The following is a 20,419-nucleotide window of genomic DNA, read 5'->3' as shown; positions in this document are numbered from 1 at the left end:
GATGGATGGATGATGGATGGATGAATGGATGATGGATGGATGAATGGATTGGGAAACACTAATTACTCTTTGAAGCTTAAGCAGTCTTATCATCTAATTTCACATCAGTGCCGTTTGTGAGTTGTACTGAAGGTGACTCCTTGGCAGAACCTGCTGCAGTCTTGGTCAGGGACCAGGAAAAACGAAGGCAATGGTTTCAGACACGTGAGTGTACAGAGTGGGGCTGCAGCAGGGTCCTGCTGACCTGGCTTACAGCACAGATTGCCAGCTGAAATCTGAGGGGACACAAAGGGCAGAGAGCTGATGTGCAGGGTACAGTCAGGGCTCTCACCTGGGACAGGTCAGCCCTGCCTCACCTGACCTTCAACAGCAGAAATATGCAAACTGGTTCAGAGCTCCAGAGTCCCTCGTGCCCCGTGTCCTCTCTCAAAGCCACTCCCTCCAGTTGTTCTGTGCTCCTCTTCTTTTTCAAAACAACGTTAATGGTTTCTTTTATCACAACAGGAAAGGCAGATTTCCAGTTTTGCAGGGGATAGCATTTGCTGTGGACCAGCACTGGGTGAGAAGGGTGGTAATATATGTATTTACTGCCCTGCTGGCCGTGTGTGCATGGTGCACAGGTGGGAACTCCTGCCAAAACACAGGTGGAGACGGCCTGGACCTGTCAGCACAACCTAGTGCACGTGGCACAGGGAAGACAGAAGCCTGGAATTTGTATTGCTGTGCTAATGTAGCCCAGGAGTTCTTTTCTCTCCCAAAACTCAGAGTAGGAGGGAGAGCAATTGCTAATCTGCTTCTGAGGGCATTGCAAGGTCTGGGGTAAACCCTCCTGCAACAGGTGTTTGTATTATAAGTGCATGGAAAGCTTTGCCACTATTTTTACCTCTCCTTTTGGCAGTACCTCTCTGTCTCTCTCCTTTCCTGAGATGGGATCCTCATTTAAATTTATTTTTTTAGTAATTTTAATTATTATTAAATAGGAAAGAATTGTTTTATTGACTTGAGTGTGATAAGAGCACACTCATCACTGCCACACAATTGCAGCCCACAACAACTGGAGTGTGGAATAAGAGAGGAAGCTGCAGGATGAGGTAATTTTCAATTTAAAACAGTCAAATACAATATGTTTTGAATTCTTTCCCTGGCAGAGACAAACTCTTCAAATGGGAAAACATCTAAAGGGTTTTCAGTTTAAGCTGATGCTCAGAAACCAGAGACAGCTGAAGGCTCTGGCTATTAGCATAGCAAAGAGATGACAGAAGGGTGAAATGATACGAGAAAGGATCGATCAGTGAGGGGCTTCGAGAGGAGATGGCTGCATTCCTCTTGCCATTGTTTCCCCTTGGTGCTCCAGCTACTGTATTTGTACTGTGAGTTTAAAGACACAGGAGACCCCTATTTATAATGTTTCATCGACAGATTTCTGCTTTTCACTTTTTTTAGCCACGGTTTTAATCAGGTTAAATAAAGGGCAGGGGTGGGTGGGTAATAATTGCTTCTGTTAATTGGAATCTACTTGGGATCAGCTGTAGGACTCTGTGTCCCTTCATGGTGTCATGAGACGATCTGTGGCTCAAGATGGGTCTGCTTGGAGCATTCCCTTGCACTGAGTTCCCTTAAAAAAGGCTTTTAAGGGCAGAACATCGGGATTAATTTGAATTAAAAAAACTTTTAAAAATAGCACAATGCGTCTTTTAAGGAACGTAAGCTTGGAGCAGCTAGGGAAGAGACTGCAGGAATAAAAAGGTTTGTAAACAAGGCTTCCACAGCCTCTCAACCTCCTTGTGAGCCTGGCTCTGTGGCAGCTGGGTGACTTTCTGCCTAGCAGCGAGCGCTGCAGCTTCGCTCTGGTCCCTGGGACATCCCTGCCACCCATCCTGCCGCTGTCCTGCCCTCTCCTCCTGCCCTGTCTGAGCTGTGCCTCTCTCATTTCACAGCCTGGGGAAGCCTGGAGGACCCCCATGGCAGGAGCTGTGTCTGTGTCTGTGGAGCACATCACAAACGGGGGGCAGGTGCCGCATCCATCGCAGGTGTCATCGCTGCAGAGGAACCCACGAGCCCCCTCTGAACAATTTTTTTGTGGTTCTGAGGTCTCAGGCCACCCCACTCAGATTTGCCTTGTGTTTTCAAAGCTGTTTTATTTTTTATTCTCCGTTGTCCTCCAGCTGTGCTTGTGAAAGGACCCCCCAAGCCAACGCCTGACACTTGAACTATTGCTGTAGGGTGAAAATGAGGAGGTGGCATCCACCCAACAACCCTTCCCACACCAGAGGCCATCCCATCCTGCCAGATGTGCCAGCCCTCCTGAAGCACCGCAAAGGAGAGGTTTTTACTTGAAATCCCTGTAAAAAATGTGGCAACCCCGGCACAACCCATTTTGGTGGAGCAAAGGATGTGTCTCAGCTTCAGGAGCATCTCCCTGTGCTGCTGTAGCCACAGGCTGTGCCCTGTGGCCCTTGTCAGGAATCCTTTGAGTGCCCTTTCATACAAGAAACTGAGAGGTCAAACATCAAGGATTTTTATTTTCCCACCCCTCAGACACAATAGAGCCAGGGCAGTTTAATACTGCTGCTCCTGTGGAAAGTTACAGAAGTTATTTGATAACCATGTGCGGTTAATGCCTCAGATTTATCTACCATGTGAAAAATAAAACTTTCAATAATGTAAGCCCCTTCCTACAAGTAGATTTTATCGTTCAAAGCAAATTCAAAGAAAAAATACACCTCTGTTACTTCTCCTTACAGCAGCAACATTTTCTTGGCTCACTCTCCTGAATAATGTAAATCTCCAAACCCACTTACTTTGAGTACCTAAAAGCCACAAGGCAACATGAGCAAATGCCAAATGTGGAAACACAAAGGCTTAAAAATTAATCCAACCAAGAAGGATAATTCTTTCTCCTTACAAGTTCTCATCACTTCTGCCTTCCAGTTCATAACAGATAATCACACAGTCTGGCATCCAAAAAGTCTCTCAGAGTGGTGTGGACACTGAGGCATCAGATCTTAAGCTGTTTTAAAGAACACCACAGAGCTCTTTTTCAATATCTGTTCTGCTTGCACAACTGGTTGGAACATTACCTGCTGTTTTTTCAATGGCCTTGTCATTGTTATCTTCAGTGATATTCTATCCCCATGGTGAGCTAAAGAAAACATTTATTAATTTAGGTAATTCACCTTAATCAGGGATAGGATTTATGCTTCACACCTTGCACTAGTTTTAGTACAAAACAGCAACCCTGTGAATCTTAAATCATTTATCTGCTGAGAAGTGCACTCAGTGCTGTGAGTTCCAGGTTTAATTTTGCTCTCAAGCTTTTGTGCAAGGGACCCTCCCTGGTGCTCCTTGGAAGTGATTTCCTTTTGCCTGCAACTCAACATAAGTAGCTATTTAATAAATCTGATTTCTTTTTCCTGTCCTAGAAGGGATGTTCTGTAGCAACACAAGGGAAAAGGAAAATATCAGTAAAATTATAAGGTTGATAACAAGTTGATGGTGAATCTGTCAGAAAAACAAGAAGCACTCTCCTCACCCATGTGTGGTATTAGAATTCCTGTCACTACAGCCAAGTCTTTTGCTGCTATCCCTAGAGAATACTGAAATATGTACACTCCAGCCTTAAAATGAAATAACTACTGAAGTTGAGCCCTGTTCTGAGGCTTGATATATCTTTCAGGGTTATCAGTGAAGAAAGAAGTGATTCAACATAAACTCCTCCCAAAACAGGAGCTGCAATCCAGAGAGTCACCACCCAGGGAACCTCCCATGAGCTGACAGAGGGCCTGGCACCCTCCAGATGCTGATCCTGAAGATTTTGTCCCAGCTTGCTGAGCACCATGCATCTGATTAGCAGATGCTTCCTTACCTGTTCTTCTAATTCCTAAAAACTCCATTTCCTACGTGGAGATTCAATAAAATTCCAAAAAAATTCTGTAACAGAGCTGGTTGCAGCTGCCTTGAATGGAGCTCCCTTTTTAATTATGGAGGGACAAAACGCTGAGTGATCCCAAAAAGTCAGCACTTTCCTTCCACTCCCTCCTCCAGGGAACTCCCAGCTCTCAGGCTCCCCAGGAGAGGGGTCACAGTAGCAAGGCTGTCGGAATTCCAGGGGCATCTGGATGTCACTCTGAGCCACCTGGTTTAGTTTTGGGTAGTCCTGGGAGGAGCAGGAAGCTGGACTCGATGGTCCTCAGGGGTCCCTTCCAAACTGAATCAGTCTGTGACTGTGTAAGGGGCAAGTGGCAGGAGATGAGCATTTAAATCAGTTAAATCAGATGGTTAACACAGGTCACCCAGGTGAACTTGCCCAGTGAGCACCAGGACATATCAGCCCTTATGGATCTGAGTGGCTAGTTCAGGAAACAAGCCCTTCTTTTAGTTTTCTTGGGCCCAGATGTTGAGGCCATTTTGATTAAAATGACACCATTTTGATTAAAATGACCATTCTTTAAACTGAAAGAAGACACTGACTCTTGGGGCTTTTGGGAGATGAAATTGTGAATGTAAAAGCCAGCTGAGGAGACTGCGATTGTCTTGACGTGGAGGAAAAAGACACCTTCTCATAAGTCTTCAGAAAATCAGTAATTTGATTATTTTGGGGCCTGTAGCTGTTGCTGTGGGCATTGGAACAGCAGCTAACAGCTCTTGAACCAGATGCTTCATGGGTGCACATTCAGTTAATGATCTGAAATCATGTGGAGATATGACTTGTCATTTAAAAAGGAGGACATACCATGCCAGCTGTGCTTCTGCATTTCTCTTTTGTCTATTCAAACAGCTGGAACATTCTGGAAGAGTAAGAGTTTCCCTCAGGAATTCCAGCAGGCAGTGGGAGGGGAGCTAGTTTGTACTTTTAAAATTTCCACTTTAAATTCTGTAGTGTTTCAGAACTGGGATCTCAAGCACAGTTACATAAAGCTGTGGTCTTACAGAATTCTGCATGCAGCTGACTCAGGACAAGAAATATGGCATTGTGTATGTGTTTTTAATATTTTATTTTTTTTTTGTCAGGAAAATACACTTTTATGGTGTTCCCTGAAGAGCAGCTTAACCTTTCTGTGTGTCTGGATATTGGGTATGGGCAGACAAACACCTACACCCACGGTGTTATCAGCTGGCTCCAGGTGCTGACTGATGGATAAAGAGATCCTGAAAACCCCACTCCTCAGTGATGTCTATTTTCTTGGCTAAATCCTTCAGATTCTGGAGCCTTCAGAGTGACTCATTAGCACGGCTGTTGTTGTGATAGAGGATCACTGAGACCTAACAATATTTTGTTTCATTTAGAGATCAATTAATATCAATCTTGGGAACCTCACCCTTCTCTTTCCGTAGCAGCTCTTTATGGGAGCTGTGGTCAAGGGAAGACCTCTATAGATTAACATTCCAATATAATTTATTTGCCAGCCTCGCACCTCATTTTACCATAAACCATCACTTCTGTTCTTTCTTTAGGTCTCTTCCTCCCTTACTCTCTGCATTTGTCTTTTCTTTTATGGTCATATGATGTTGGGTAAAACAATGAACTTCTACCAGCAAAGTGCATCTGTCAGTTGCTAAACTGACCCACAGTTATTAGTACTTGTATCTATTAAAATGTGGAAATTATCAAAGGAGTGTGGAATTTAAAAACATTGAAGGACTTCCATGACATGCATCTCCTCAAGTCTGCAATCTGGCACTAACTGGGGTTCCAAAAATTAAAAAAGCTTATTTTAATGTGTCATTTAAAAATATGATTCTGTTAATAACTACTCAAATCAAATTTAAGTGGAATTTTCCTGCTAATGACAGCTGTGAAATCAGTTCAACAAATACTTGTCACTACATTTAACAGCTAATGTTTTATTCCCAAAAGCCATTCTTGATTATGGAGCTTTTCAAGCGCCTTGTACAAAAGAAGTTTTAATAATGCAATATTAAGTTAATTATATTAAATTATTAGCAACAGAGTTTTCTTCAATCAGGTTGCAAGCATTATTTGGAACAATAAGGATTTGGTTCAGATTTGCTGTGGTTCACCCTGTAAGAGGGATTTTATCTTCTCATGGTGGGATATTTTCCTGGTCTGATCTTTAAAGTTTGCTGTGGCTCATTTCAAAAAGCCTAGCTTGGGTTTGTGTGCAGTTCTTCGAGCTGAAATCACCCCTTGCTCTCACCAAGTATGTTTCTGATTAAAACCTAGTTTTATTGTTGGTGTGTATTTCCTGTTTTCCACCTATCTCAATTCCCACGCGTCACGTAAGGACCCCCAGAATATGATGGATTTACAGAGAGACCTGTTAACGTAGCAATAACCACAGCTTCCCTCCCAGCTACTGCCTGTCAGCACACCCCAAATAGGTTTGGGAAGATTCCAGTTCAGGGATATCTCCTTCTCCTCGTTTTTCATGCTTCCAGGCTTTTCCACATGGATGGTTGTGATGCTGTTTTGGGTTTTAGCCTCTTTTTCTTTCATATATTCTCTGTCCTTTGCACATACACTTGTAGCTTTGTAGCTTCATGTTGTAGCTTAGTCTCGACACTTTCCTAGGCAGAAAGACAAAACAAATTCCAGGATCCCTCTGCTATCCTGGTTCTCCTTAGACACCAAGGCTGAAACCAGCTTTCCAAGACATTTATAAACCCTTAGGTCTCATCCTCAGAGGAGAGAATCTGGAGGGTGCTAGAACTGGGGGAATTACCTCACCAGGAGGGTTCCTCAGGGGGGGTTCTTGTCAGATATGCTAATTTGCAGAATCTACAAAAATTGTACATGTGTTATGGGAGGGTGTGTGCATCTTTGGCCTTCTCTACCTGGCTAATTTGTGCACCTGAGGATCCTCACACAAAGGTACCCTTTTCAGCACCCTAATTGTGTCCAAAAAATGGTATTTTTAGGGTCAGAGAAGAAGGCATCAATTGAGATCCATCAATCTGCTGTAGATAACTGAGCTGGGTTATCTCAGTTATCACCCCTGCTCTTTGCACTGGAGCAGGTAGGATAGACAGGAATTGGAGGGTGATACAAACACAAGAAAGCACTTTGGGTGGAGATTTCCTCCTGCCTCAATGATTCCTGGTTAGGGAAGTCCAGCCCTGCAAAAATCTCATCTGCTGAGATGCAGTTTTGAGCAGCAACACTTAGAATATTAAAAATCTGTCACTGGTTGACAGAAGTCTGTGATTTCTGTGCTAGTTTTAACACAAAAGAAGTTTTATATATTTAATTGTTTTGTAGTATATTTTCTAATATCCAACCACGTGGATTTGATATTAGGAAATATTTATGGACTGAAGGAGTGGTTAATTATTGGAACAGGCTGTCCAGGGCAATGCTTGAGTCACCATCCCTGGAAGTATTCAGTGTGGATGTGGCACTTTGTGACATGCTTAGTGACTGGTTGTGTTCAGTCTAGGGCTGGCCCTGATGATCCCAAAGGTCTTTTCCAGCCTTAGTGGCTCTATGATTCTGTGAGTCATGAGCCCATCCTGAATGCCAACCCTTCTGAGTTCAGAATCCACTTTAGAAAAGAGTGGGGGGAAAATTGAGACAGGACCAAATAAAGCCATTCAATGTGAATCACAGGTACAGGTGATGTGTAAAGAAGTAGAAAGGGACAAGAGGAAAATAAGTCAAACTCTGTGGTGCAGATCCACTGAATTAAACAAACCTGTGCCTGTTTCATTTTATAGGCATTTTATTCTTATGTCATATACTGAATACACGACTGTGCCAGGTTTTGGGACACCTGCATTTTGATAAAAAGTAGAAATTCCTGTTTATGTGCTAGGCTTCTTTGAGTATGATTCTTGTGTGGCAGCTGGGATGGGTCAGTGGATCCCTGTACAGCGCTCTCACCTGACATCACTCAGCTCTAGATGGTCTGGGTGTCTGCTTCCGATGTCCTTCCACTACAGCAGGAGGAAACACTTCCAGAAGAAGGCAGGTCAGATCCTGAAAACATGTGTTTTGGGCTCCTGGAGCCCATCTCTTTTTGCACATTCAAATTGAGCAAACACCAGTCTCCTTCGAGGTCAATGGATGGGTCATCAATAATTCTTCTGTATCAGTATTTTTAAAAAGCCTATAATGCCCATGTCACATCACTTTTCCTCACATTGATTTTGACCTGGAAAAATAGATGAGTAATGCATCTGAGTGGTGCCTGATGTTCCTTAGCACATAATAAGCAGCATTATTCATTTTGTGGCGAATGTGTAATCACCTCTCTGGAGGAGAGGTGCTACTTGAAAAGCTGTCTTCCTCATCACTGCATTCCCCCCCACCCTTACACTTGTGTTATCAATCATTAGATCATCACTGGAGGAAAGAGGCTGGAGGCACAGGTATGCCTGGTTAGGAGGATAAATGGGTCTTGCCACAGGATTCGAGTTGTGAGGTTTTTCATAACCCTTTCCTGCTCAGACTCCGTCCAGATGTGGTCTCAGGGATGGTGTTTGGGAAAGCCTTTTGTTTCTGATCCTCTGTGCTGCAGCAGCCTGCAGCAAATCAGACTAACCTGGGGCAGCTGGGTGAGGGGCAGTGCAATTTATCTCTGAGTGGCTGAGAGGCACAGACCAGATGAAGGGTTTCATCACCACATTACTCCAGAGGTAGCCGGGGCTCATTCATCTGCAAAAGAAACAAAGTGAATGGACAACTTGATAATGCTTCTCAGTTTGAAGATTGCTTCTGGATGAATGACCTGCTTGTCTGCAAGTACGAGTACTGGGATGCCGCTGCAACACATGATAAGAATAGAGATTTAATTTCTTCAGAAAGGATTCTCCATCTGATGGCATCTGATATTTGCACACAGATTAAGAAAATGTCCTCCCTTACATCTCTGTTTCACCACTAACTAGAATTAAGTCAAATGGTACAATTTACATTCAACAAATCTACTTTGCTTTTTGTCCTATTTTACAATCAAACTTTATATTTCTATTTGAATGCGTGATTATTATTTTCTAACTAATTCAGCAAATTATTAATGTGGGCATATAATAGCCAGTGGCCTTTCAGTCTATTTGCTAACTTGGTTCATTTGCAATTCATAATTTGTTAATAGTTCTCAGTAAATGTCACTAATTTACCTGCTGCTCTTTTATACCCTGTGTCAATGTTTCCCCAGACCGGAGCAGGCCTGTGAATGAAACCTGCACAAACATTTCTGTAACATCCCTTTTTAGGTCAGTATTTGACCTAAAAAGTATTCTTATAGGTGCTTATGCAAATAATTTAAATGAGTTACTCTGCTCATTAAGTGCTGCAACACAGCAACCCTGTATGAGAAATTTAATTTAGTGGAGGAAAAGAAAAAAAAAAGAGAGAGAGAAAAGAGAAAGCTACTAATTTTGTGGCTGGGGAGGGGCTTTGAACACACACACACACCCCCCTTGTCTTACCTGGAGGGCAGTAAAGCTGTCAGATACAGGAGGAATCCATTTTCCTGCTGCCAGTGGAGCAGTTTACACCACATAGTCAATAGTTATATAGTTAATAGTTAATACTTCTTTTCAATAAAATAGTTTATTATCACTTTTTACCTTCTACTGACTGTATGAGGGCATATGCTCTTTAGCTGGTGGGTGGCAGCCTGGCTGAGTCTACTGGGATCATCCAAAACATTGAGCTGAGATGCTCTGCAAGGGAGGTAAGAGTGGTGCCTGACCTCTGAATGTTGTCTGCTGCCTCAGAAGTTGGATTTTCTGGGATGGAAACTTAAGGGAACAGTAGCTCACTGTTCAGAGAGGGATAACAGAGGGGGACATCTGAGGCTTTGGAGGCTTCCTGGTACCTCAGGCAGAGGTTCACTTTTGCTCCTCTTGATGATTTCTGTGTGTATTTTTCCAATTTTCCCTTTTATTCTGTGGGCTAACTTTTAAAACAGGCACATTTGAAAGTGCCCTAAAATTATTGCATATGCCATGGTCCAACTTTTATCATACTGGCACAAATATATAATATCTAACAAAGCTGGGGGTAGTTTAGGAAATATTAGGCACACTGACCAACCTGTCCTCTACCAGTAGCTCTGCTTGCCGGCTGAACCTCTCTGTAAAGCTTACCAGCTAATTAGAATGCATTAAAAATGACAGTGGCTGTTGACTGTGGGGCTGGAAACCAGAGATTATGGTGTCACACACAAGACCATGCAATGTGTGAGTCAGTCGGCGCCCTTTGAACGCTCCTCACATCTGGCTGGTGCTGAATGGAGCCACTGTCCGAGGGGCTGCTGCTGCAGTACCTGGTTCCTTATGTACTAATTACAAGCTCTGAAGGCAGGAGTTAGGGGAGTCTGGGGACTTGTGGCTGGAGTTCACACGGGCTGGCGAAACAAAGGATGCCCTGTTCCTCATTACACTCCTACACTTAATTAGGAAGTGAGTTTGTTGATCAGTGGCTGCGTTAAGAATCACTCATTTATGACAGGGCACTTTGTGATTTTTCTATTTTTTTAATTTTTAAATTTTTTTTTATTTTATTTTTTTTGTGTGAAAGTTTATTTAAATGACATTTTACACTTTGGCCATAAGGGACGTGCCTTTATTGTATCTGAGTTTAAATATGTCTGTTGTAGTCTCCAGGTCTGACGGAAAGAGACACAGGGGTGTTTTGTTTCGAGGGGAGAGAGGGAAGGAGAAGGGGGTGGGCCAGGGGAAGTGTTTCATTGCAGAGCTGGGGTGATTGTTTGGGATTGGCAAAGCCATTTTGAGATCTGTGCACTGAATTTAGAGAGGACTGAGAGTGGCCGTGGTGCCACTCTCCTGCCTTTTGCTGGGGGGGGCCTAGGTGCTGCCTGGGGATTTCAGCTTTTATATTTGCCATGCATTTGTAACCCTGCAGGTCTTTGGGGCAGAACTCCAAACCCCATGTGCAGGGTCAGCTGCTGCTTCCCCATTTGGGTCAGAGCCAGCAATTCCTCTCCAGGCCTGGCAATCAAGGACACCTCAGTGCCTCAGGGCCCAGAAATGCAAACAAAAGGGAGCTGGGGGCAGCAAACTGGGGCTGAATGGCTTCATCAATTCCTGCAGCTGCAATTGGGAGATCAACCCCCGCTGTGCAAATGGAGCAGACTTAGAAAAGTGGGGAACCCGTCAGCCCTGCTCCATTTGGGGTGCAGCCCTGGGGGGCTTTGTCTGCCCTAAATGTACCTGAAGGCCCTTCAGCAAATCCAGCTGCTTTTTATTCCCTTCACTTGGCCTGGCCTCTGTTTTCAGGTAGCCCAAAAAGACAGCAAAGGTCAGAAGGTTTTGTGGGTCTGACAGGCCAGGCCCTGAAGCTGAGCCAGGCCTGTGTCCAGAGGCCGTGGGGGGACAAAGGTGGAAGCCATGAGGGGAAATGTGATGCCTTGGAGTGGCTGCCTGGAACAGAGCCTAGACAAGGTAAAGAGGATAAAGTGCATATTTATTAAAGACCTTCAATAGATATACCTTGGGCTGTCAGAAACCTTTGAGGGGCTACACCCAAGACGGACAGTGGTCACGAGTTTTTCATAAAGATAAAGGTTTGTTCCATTTGCATATCAGGGTTAATTCTCCAATTACAGCTTAAGGTAATGAGGTAATTTTCTCCAATTTCCCCCCTCAGTTCTCTATTGTTTACATCTCTCTCGGGCCCGAGCCAGTGAGGTGTCCTTGAGTTTCAGGCCTAGAGGGGATGTGCTGTGTCTGAATAAAAGGGGAGATCAGCAGCTGACAGGGCATGGAGTTTTAGGGTTACACACTGAAGCAGCACAGGATCTGAAAAATGTAGAAGCAGCCTGTGCTGGGAGCCAGCTTCCCCTTCTCCCTGACAGGGATGGCATTAATATCCAGTGCCACTGTAGGAGCTAGCAATTCTTCACTGCTACAGGCAGAGAGGATGAATGATGGACTGTTTTCCTCTCCCAGAAACAGCGTGCCGGGGCTCTGACAGGGGAATCACACGAAAGCAGAGCGCAGAAAATCTTTGAGAGAGAAGCCAAGAGTGAGATATAATGGGAAAAACAGAGGCCCATCTGATTTTTCTATAGTGGATGTAACTGGGATTAATCAGCCTTTTATGGAGAGAAATTTGCTGTCATCTTTGCTCAGATACCTTATATAATTGCTCCTTAATTATAGACACTTACCTTGGTGCTGCCTGCTATGCACTCTGGTTCCTCAAGCATGAAATGCTTCTAATCTCACAACTATTATGGAAATTTTCTTCCTAGCTGCATGCCTGCAGGAAAGCCAGCAAGCAGCAATGCAGGAGAGAGGGTGGGGGCTTCTTGGAGGTCTCTTTGTAAAACATCTGATGTTCAGTGTACATGGAGATGGTTCACTAGGCTGAACACACAGTTTAGAGACTGGAGGAAGGAAAAGATCCCATATTGTTAAAATATTTTCCCTGAATTTAACTAAATTGAAACAGGTTTCTGTGGGAGTTTTTAAACTGCCTTAGATTTTCACACTCACCTGGTTACAGAGGCCATTTCATCCTCTTCTTCTGAATTGTATGTGTTGCTTCCTCCCCCACGTGAAAGAATAAAAAAATCAACTGGTAACAGTTTCAGACTCGGCAGGTAACAGCTGACATGAGCTTTTGCTCTCACAATATTTTCATATCATAATATGAAACACTGAAAGTTTTCCTGGCTTAGTGGAAGACATTCATTCAATCCTCAAGGAGTGCTTGGACGCTACCCAGTAATGTGAGTAGTTTCCTTGTTGCTGTTGTTGTTTTCCAACAGTATCTGACCGTGAGAGGAGGAAAAATACGAGAAATACCTAAGAATATAAAAAAATATAAGAAAATATAAACCCCAAACCAATCATGTCAAGTGTGAGAGGTTTGCATAAATGTTATTTTCAGGAAAAAAATGACAGTACTGCTCATGTGAATGAGGCAGATAATGGGGTGTCTCAGCTTCTTCAGATCCATGACCCATTTATAGATTATCACAAAGAATTATGCATAACTCACAGTCCACCAGGAAAACATCATGGGGCATATAATTATGTTGCAAAAGTCTTGCTTCCAAAAAAAAATTGAGTTCAGCCTGGAGTCTATAAACATTTACATGTGCATTTAACTTCATTAAATGGCAAACAGCTGTAACTTCCTTTTCAGTTATCCGCTGTTCTTCCTCTTGAAAGCGCTTTTTTGATCTCTAGGGCTCATGGAGTTTAGACCTTCCTTGTGTCTGGTGCTGACCGGTAGAGGAGAGGAAATTCTCCCTTTTGATTAAAGCCCTGGGTACCCCAAACACGAACCTGTGTGTGAGCTTTGCTTGACAGAGTGCCCTGTTGGTTCTGCAGGAGCCATCTCCAGTGGTAAGTGAACATAAAAAGCAGAAAGAAATTGAAGAAAGATAAGAGTTAAAAAAAATATAAAAATTATAGAGGTTTGGGAGGCCAAATCTTCTCCCTGTACAATTTTACATGGTGTTTAAATATGCAAACATGTATTATTATTTTATGATAAGTGTAGAGTCAAGCTTTCAGAGTGAGACTGTGACCAATCCCCACCTTGCTACCCCAGCCCAGAGCACTGAGTGCCACGTCCAGTCCTGCCTTGAACACCTCATGGGGTGGTGGCAAATCATGATCCTCTTGACTTCAGCCTTCAGATCCTCAGAATTCAGCATGGATGGCATTGAGAAGCCCAACTTGCATTGCTGCTGGTTTCTACTTGCTCTCTGAAGTAAAGAAAATGATTAATCTTTCTTGCTACTTCTAGTTCTAAGCTGACCAACTGAAGAATGGGCCATTTAAAGCAAGTCTCTGCATAAAAAGTGTTAAAAATGCCCTTAAATTTGTACTACTGTACCAAGTCCCAAAACAACATTTTATCACAAACCCATTGCATTTCCATTTGTTTTTTCTCTTTTATTTTTGGAATGCTATATAAAACTATGTCTTTCAAATACTTATGGGAGTGCCCTACCATTGCTGTTCTGGAGTTAATCTGATACAATAAAAAATGCCCTCCTTGCACTCTTCTGCAAAGCAAAATCCAACATCTGAAGCACCAGTGTTCCATCAAACCTGTGTTCTTCAGGCAAAGCCTAGCTACCAAAGGCAGTGCAGTTCTGAAATGAGAGTTCTCTACATTGTGTTAATCCATGATTCTCTATGGTTCATATTTCTGGGGCAAAAAAACCCCTACTGTTTATCACTTAGGAGCAACCAGGACCATTATTCTAATTTCAGCTGCCCATTAGGTCCAAACTTTCCCTGGTCCCACCATTTGTGTTGTTTTGCATTCCCAGTCCTGGATTTGTCAGAGGGCTCTGAGAAAAGGCTGTGGCTAAAATCCTGTGTCACAGAAGCAGAGCTGCTGTTGTGCCAGACCCTTGGCTGGTCCCCTGAAGACATTTTTGAGCAATGGCTTCACGTACTCATCTTGCACGTGTGCTTCAATCAGCTCTTCCTGAGGGGTTTGCCATGCTGCCCATGGATCACAGAGTCAATCTTGACATCATCCAAGGAATACTCTGTCTTTTCCACAGAAGAACAATCTAACCCTGTGTTTCTTCACTTACGGAACAGAGGAAGGAGCAGCATTTCCAAGATGCTGTGGAGGATGAACTGAGGGTGACTTGGAATGGGTGGCTGCTCCACACGAAGCTGGGAGCTAAGCCTCTAACGAAAAGTAGTTTCACCAGAGAAGTTATGCCTTCCCATCTGTTCCTTGGATTTAGATTCCTCGTGTTTTATTGTGTTCGTATTATCATACAGCTCTATGTCTGGCATAGGTATTAAAACGTCTGGGTGTGCAGGTTCCATAATCTTGCTGCTGGCTTGGACTTTCCTGGGCTGCAGGACTTGGTTTGCTGCATTTTTATTGTTACCACTGTAATTGTATTGTGAGGGCTCTTGCTCCAGCTCTGGCTTGTTAAATAAACAGAACATATCCTTGTGTCTCATGCCTCCGCGTCTGGAAGGGATTTAAACCTCTTCTTTTGTCTGCGTGTTTTGGCTGAACTAAGATTTTCTCTTGAAAGACCCTGTGAGTTTCAGGGTCTGTGTGTATTATACAGAGTTTGCTTTCATTAAGTTGTGAGTTATTACAGCTTTGTTTGTGCTTGGGGTGTTGAGAATCACGGAGGCCAGTTCCTTTTAAACACTGAGGAGTACAAATAACCCAGGAATAAGGGTCTTGATTGATGTAGCTGCTGCTGTGGCTCACATGTGGAGTAACTCCACATTGTTGTGTTTCCTAAACAGTGGATTTCATAAACTGTATCATTCCATGGTGGCACCTGGTAAAAGGTCAAGAAGTAGAAAAAAGAAAGAGAGTCATTCAAACATGGCAGAATAATAAAAAATATTTTCCTAAGACCTCACTCCCTGTCATTATTCAGCCATGTTCTGACCTGCTTATTTTCCACCACTCACTCAGAAATCACCTCAAAAGTTATGTTATTTATGTGAATATATTGGAAGGATTAATTCTTCCCATAAATGCTGATATTCAATATACAGAGGGCAATTTTTTTTTTTTGTAAAACCTGGTTTTGGAAGGTGCATCTACCAAAAGATCTTTAACTGGTCCTTCCAGTCTCAGCCAGAGGAAGCAGAATGTGTGAAATTTCTTCATAAAATCTGGATGGGAAAAATTAGTTTTCTGCACAATATTTAATCTCTTTCCAGTGATATTAGTCTAAACTCATTTTAAGATCCTTATGAACTGGAGATTAAACAACATCCTTTGTGAATTTATGTTAGGGCTTGGCCAAACTACCTCTTGTATTTTGCTCTCCACTGCCTTAGCCAACATTATCCCAGACTGGATATAACTATATTTCTTACACATAAGGGGAAATGGTAGAGATTTACACCACTGAAGTACTTTATTTCCTGTCATCTTCTCTTTTTAGTCATTTTCTCAGATTTTCAGCTTTCAGATTCATCTGTGGCCTAGGACAACCCCCAGCTCCTGGACTCACAACTGGTTTCCAGTCAGTCACTCCCTACCTCCTATTTACACAGTCAGTTTGGGTTTTTAATCTACATCTGGTACTTCTACCATATATTTACCATTGTATCATTGTTTTGTCTTACACTTATTTCAATCACCATAGTTGTAGAAATCCTGCAAAATGTGAGTACTTTCTTGCAAAGTGGCCCAGTTGCAGTCTGCTGTAATCTGCAAAAGTAAGTGAGATACCTTTTTCCACTGGTGAGCACACATCATAATACCAAATTTTGCCAAATTCAACCCAGACTCATCTGTAGCTGATGGTGTTCAGGTTTGTTCGTGAGCTGTAAAGCCTTTGTAGTACTTGGGATGAAAGACACATGTGGCATATCGTGATTTACTACTGGGTTTGCATAATATATCTAGGCCTAATTTATCAATATAACTTATTCAACAAACTGGTCCCTCTCCAAAACATCCACATATGTTTTTTCTTTTCTTTAATTGATTTCTCTTTCCCCGTCCCAATGTGGAGCAGCATATTTTTTTCCTTCCTCTGCATGTTTTGTAGCACAGAGAAGACAATAGAATTTTTTTTTTCCCTTTAGCTTTATGGACTGAGTGCATTATAAAGCAGGAGGAAAGTTTCCAACCTCTTAAAAAGAGGAGGAGCTGCACAGGCTACAGACAGGTCATTCTTCAGCACAGGAAAATCTGTGTGCTGGAGTAGATGATTGCTTATTGAGTTTCACTCCTTCCCAGGCTCCCAACTCCGGCTGCAGTCCCAGCAGCTCCTCTTTCTCCCCCAGCTCCCCTTCCAGGGGTGAAGCAGCACCTTGCAGGACCCACTTTGTGGAGCACATGCCCAGGAGAACAGAGCCACTGGAGGTTCCTGGAGCACAGCTGCAGGATCAGCTCCATCTGCACTTGGTTCCACGCTGAGACAGTTCAAGGCTCCTCTGCACCACAGGCAAAAAGGAGCTTTCCTGACCTGAGGCTGGGGGCTGGCAGAGGCCGGGGTGCTGCAGCAGGGACAAGCCTCTTGCTTTTGCAGCTGCAGAGCCTGGGCTGGCTGCATCTAGGTGGGCTTCCCTTCCCTCCAGCACTGCCCCTTGTCACCTCCTGCCTCGGTGACACTGGCCTGAAAGACAGCGGGGCCACAAGTGTTTTGCATCCTCACAGCACCTGCTGAGCTGAGCTTGTTTTGCTGATACATCAAAGCTGGACCTGAACGTACAGAGAGGAACCTGGTGTGAAACGCATCATTCTTCAGACCCATGTGTAAGATTAAATCACTGGAGAGCTTTTGTTATTCTGGTTACAGTTTGGAGGCTGGTTGGAATTATTAAGAGTGCTTCCTTATGAACCTGGGTTTCACATTTCCCCATTTGTGTTGTTTTTCTGGATATATCTCCTGTCAGAGTGATCTGTGCTGTTAGAAGAGTATTGACTTTGTCTGAGTTGCCCATGGTTTTATTGGTTTAGTTGAAATCAGAGAACCATGAGATTATTTGAGTTGGAAGGCAAATTACAGCCCACCCAGTCCCACCCCCTGCCATGGCAGGGACACCTTCCTCTATCCCAGATTGCTCCAAGCCCCATCTAACCTGGCCTTGGGCACTGCCAGGGATCCAGGGGCAGCCCCAGCTGCTCTGGGCACCCTGTGCCAGGGCCTGCCCACCCTGCCAGGGAACAATTCCTTCCTGATATCCAATAAGAATCTACTCTCCTTCAGCTTAAAGCCAAAGGAGCCTCTCTGGATTTGGCTGAAATCACTTTCTCATACGTATTCCTTCAGGTAATTAATCCTGTGGCAACTTCTTTGGGAACACATGGACTATTGAAGGCATCTTTTAGGGCATTCCCCTGTAGAATCATGGCAAAAATTTAGTGAGGACTGCTGCTTCTTCTTGCAAAACATATGGTGCTTTTCAGGTAGGAAGAGCTCCAGTGATCTGCTGGGGTGTTTCCTTTCTATTTGTTCCACTGGGTTTTAACAGATACTTGAATTTCAATAACAGCACCAATAATTTCTGAGTATGACTTATTTAATTCTCATGATGTGAAAAGGACCAGGCTATAGTCATGCTCATATTGCATAAAAAAAAATACAGTAATTTTAGGCCTTCATGGTCTAAATGTGGTTTTGGAGTGTAGATGGTGATCATTACATTTCATTACATGGAGAGCCAGCCTGAGGAATAAAAGGCAGTCTGAAACACTTTATGAAAAAGCTTCTACCTTACAAAAAAACCATGCATCACATTAATATGGTGACTGGGCAAATACACAGCAATATGTGTGCTTTTTGGAGTCCTTATTTAATGACTCTGGTTATTTCTTTCTCAGACAGAATATGCCTTAATGATGAAGCTGAAATCTGTTCTCAGTTACCAGAATATCTCCAGATTTAGCATGTGTGAGAGAGACTAGCTTGGAACCAAACTTTTAAAGGAAACTTCCATAATTTCTCCTGTGGATTTTGCAGCCTTATCATCGAACATGTAATTGAAAACACTCTAGAGATGGGATAAGTGAAGTGAATTTTAATATGGATCTGTAGTCATTTAGCCATCTCCTGAAGACTAGCACTGCTCAGCAGACAGCACTTTGGAAATTTCTTGATTTGTTTACTGAATTATGTATTTGTCTCATTGGTTTCTGTTGTTTCCTTTGTTGCATGATGCTTTTCCCAACAAGTATTCCAAAACTGCCAGATGTTGAGTGGTAGGAAGGTCTCTCTTCATATCCCCTTCTTGCAGAATTTTAGCCTAGCACAAATGACCCTTGCAGACACTAAAAAGACAAATGACATAAGAGTTTGAAAACTCCAAAGATGTTTCACTTTGGCAAAGGTGTTTTCACCTGTCAGTGAAGAAAAGAAAAAAAAAAAAAGTTCAATATTTTAAAATATCTTTAAGCTCATTGGGGAAGAAAATATTACATTTCAACTTTTGGTCCCTGACTGGAGTCTCTTGGTGCAAAGGGTCTGCAGTGGTACAAAAATCTAAATCTTCCTGAGGAATAAAAAGACAGGAAAAAAGAGGAGTAGATGATAACTTCCCACAAAGTCTCTCTAAGTCTCTGCTGGGATCCAGGCTTTTCAGTTTATTCATGAATGGTATGAAACAGGAACAACAAATGACATAATTATGTTTGCTGATATGCAGTTGGTTCTGGGAAGATAAATTTATATCTATTTGCAATAATTCTTACAAATATTTTTCAAGATTGGCTACTAGGAAACTTGATGATATTCAGCCTATAGGAAAATCCTACGCTAAAGACAAACTCTTAATTTAGTTATTACTGATCAGAAAAAAAACACTGGCAATTTTTTTGGGGTGTCTCCCCAAAAATTTAACTCATTGCTGCAGGACATTATGGAAGACAGATGTAGAAATGAATTCTCTAAGGGCTGAGATATATGAATGGGAAATATAGAATTTAATGGCTGTTTAAGACTATTGCACCTATGCAACCATTATCTCAGTCCCTAAAATGCTGATTATGGGAGACAGCAGACGGCTAGCCAGAAAAAAAATTGTCCAGTGAGTGATAATTGGTTTTTAATTCTTAATTCTTACTTATTCCATATGTTTTCCTTCATATTTCTTATCTGTGCCTGTTCCTGGGATATGCACTGTCCTGACAAGATCTTCTCCAAAGGGAAAATGGTAATTTTCTGCCTTTGTGGGCACTATCTGGGATATTTTTTTGTCACATGTTCCCAGACTGCAGTGTCCCTGCCAAGCAGTTGCAGCTGGAACAGGTCTAGCAGGGTTGTGCAATCTGATAATTTCCATTTCTGGGCCGCCTCAGGAAATGTGACCCAAAGTGGAAGTCTGTCAAGTTTCAAACCCACTTGAATGGGAATCATCACTAAATGGGCAAATTCTGCAGTGACTTTGAAAGCTGTCTGAGATAATACACAAATATCTTGCTTTGTCTTCCTTTCCAGCTGAGTTATATGGTGGCAATCTGGGGAAACAGAAGTTGGTGCAAATTCAACCCCTTCTGACTTTGGCTGGTTTCCTTTTATTTCTGTTGCTGGCAATCAAGAAAATTCTGGATTTATTTACTTTGCAAACACTGCAAACCCTTTGAGCTACTTTGAATGGCTTCTGTTTGCAGTGTGTTTGAAACAGACCTGGATTATCTGTGGTGCATAAATGTGAAAAAAATGGAAGCCCTCCCCACCTGAAAATTAATGATAAATTTAACCACAATAATGCTGAACTGCCTAGTGTGGAAATGATATTTCCCCAGTTGTGGGTAATCAGACTTTTTCCTTGTGGCAAATATGATGGAATGTATGACAAGATGACTGTCACTGAGAAGTGACACATTATTTTTCAAAAATTGAATCGGTGTCACAAATACTGGGGTTTTTACCCCCAATACTTCTGCATTTTTTCCAATGCTTTTACACCATTAGTTGCACTTAGAAAAAGTGAAGGGAAGGGGAAAAATATAGGGAGGGAAACAAGGAAGGAAGGAAAGAAGGAAAGAAGGAAAGAAGGAAAGAAGGAAAGAAGGAAGGAA

Source organism: Parus major, chromosome Z (assembly GCF_001522545.3).
Source record: "Parus major isolate Abel chromosome Z, Parus_major1.1, whole genome shotgun sequence".
Taxonomy (NCBI): domain Eukaryota; kingdom Metazoa; phylum Chordata; class Aves; order Passeriformes; family Paridae; genus Parus; species Parus major.
Note: the sequence above shows the minus strand (reverse complement) of the source record.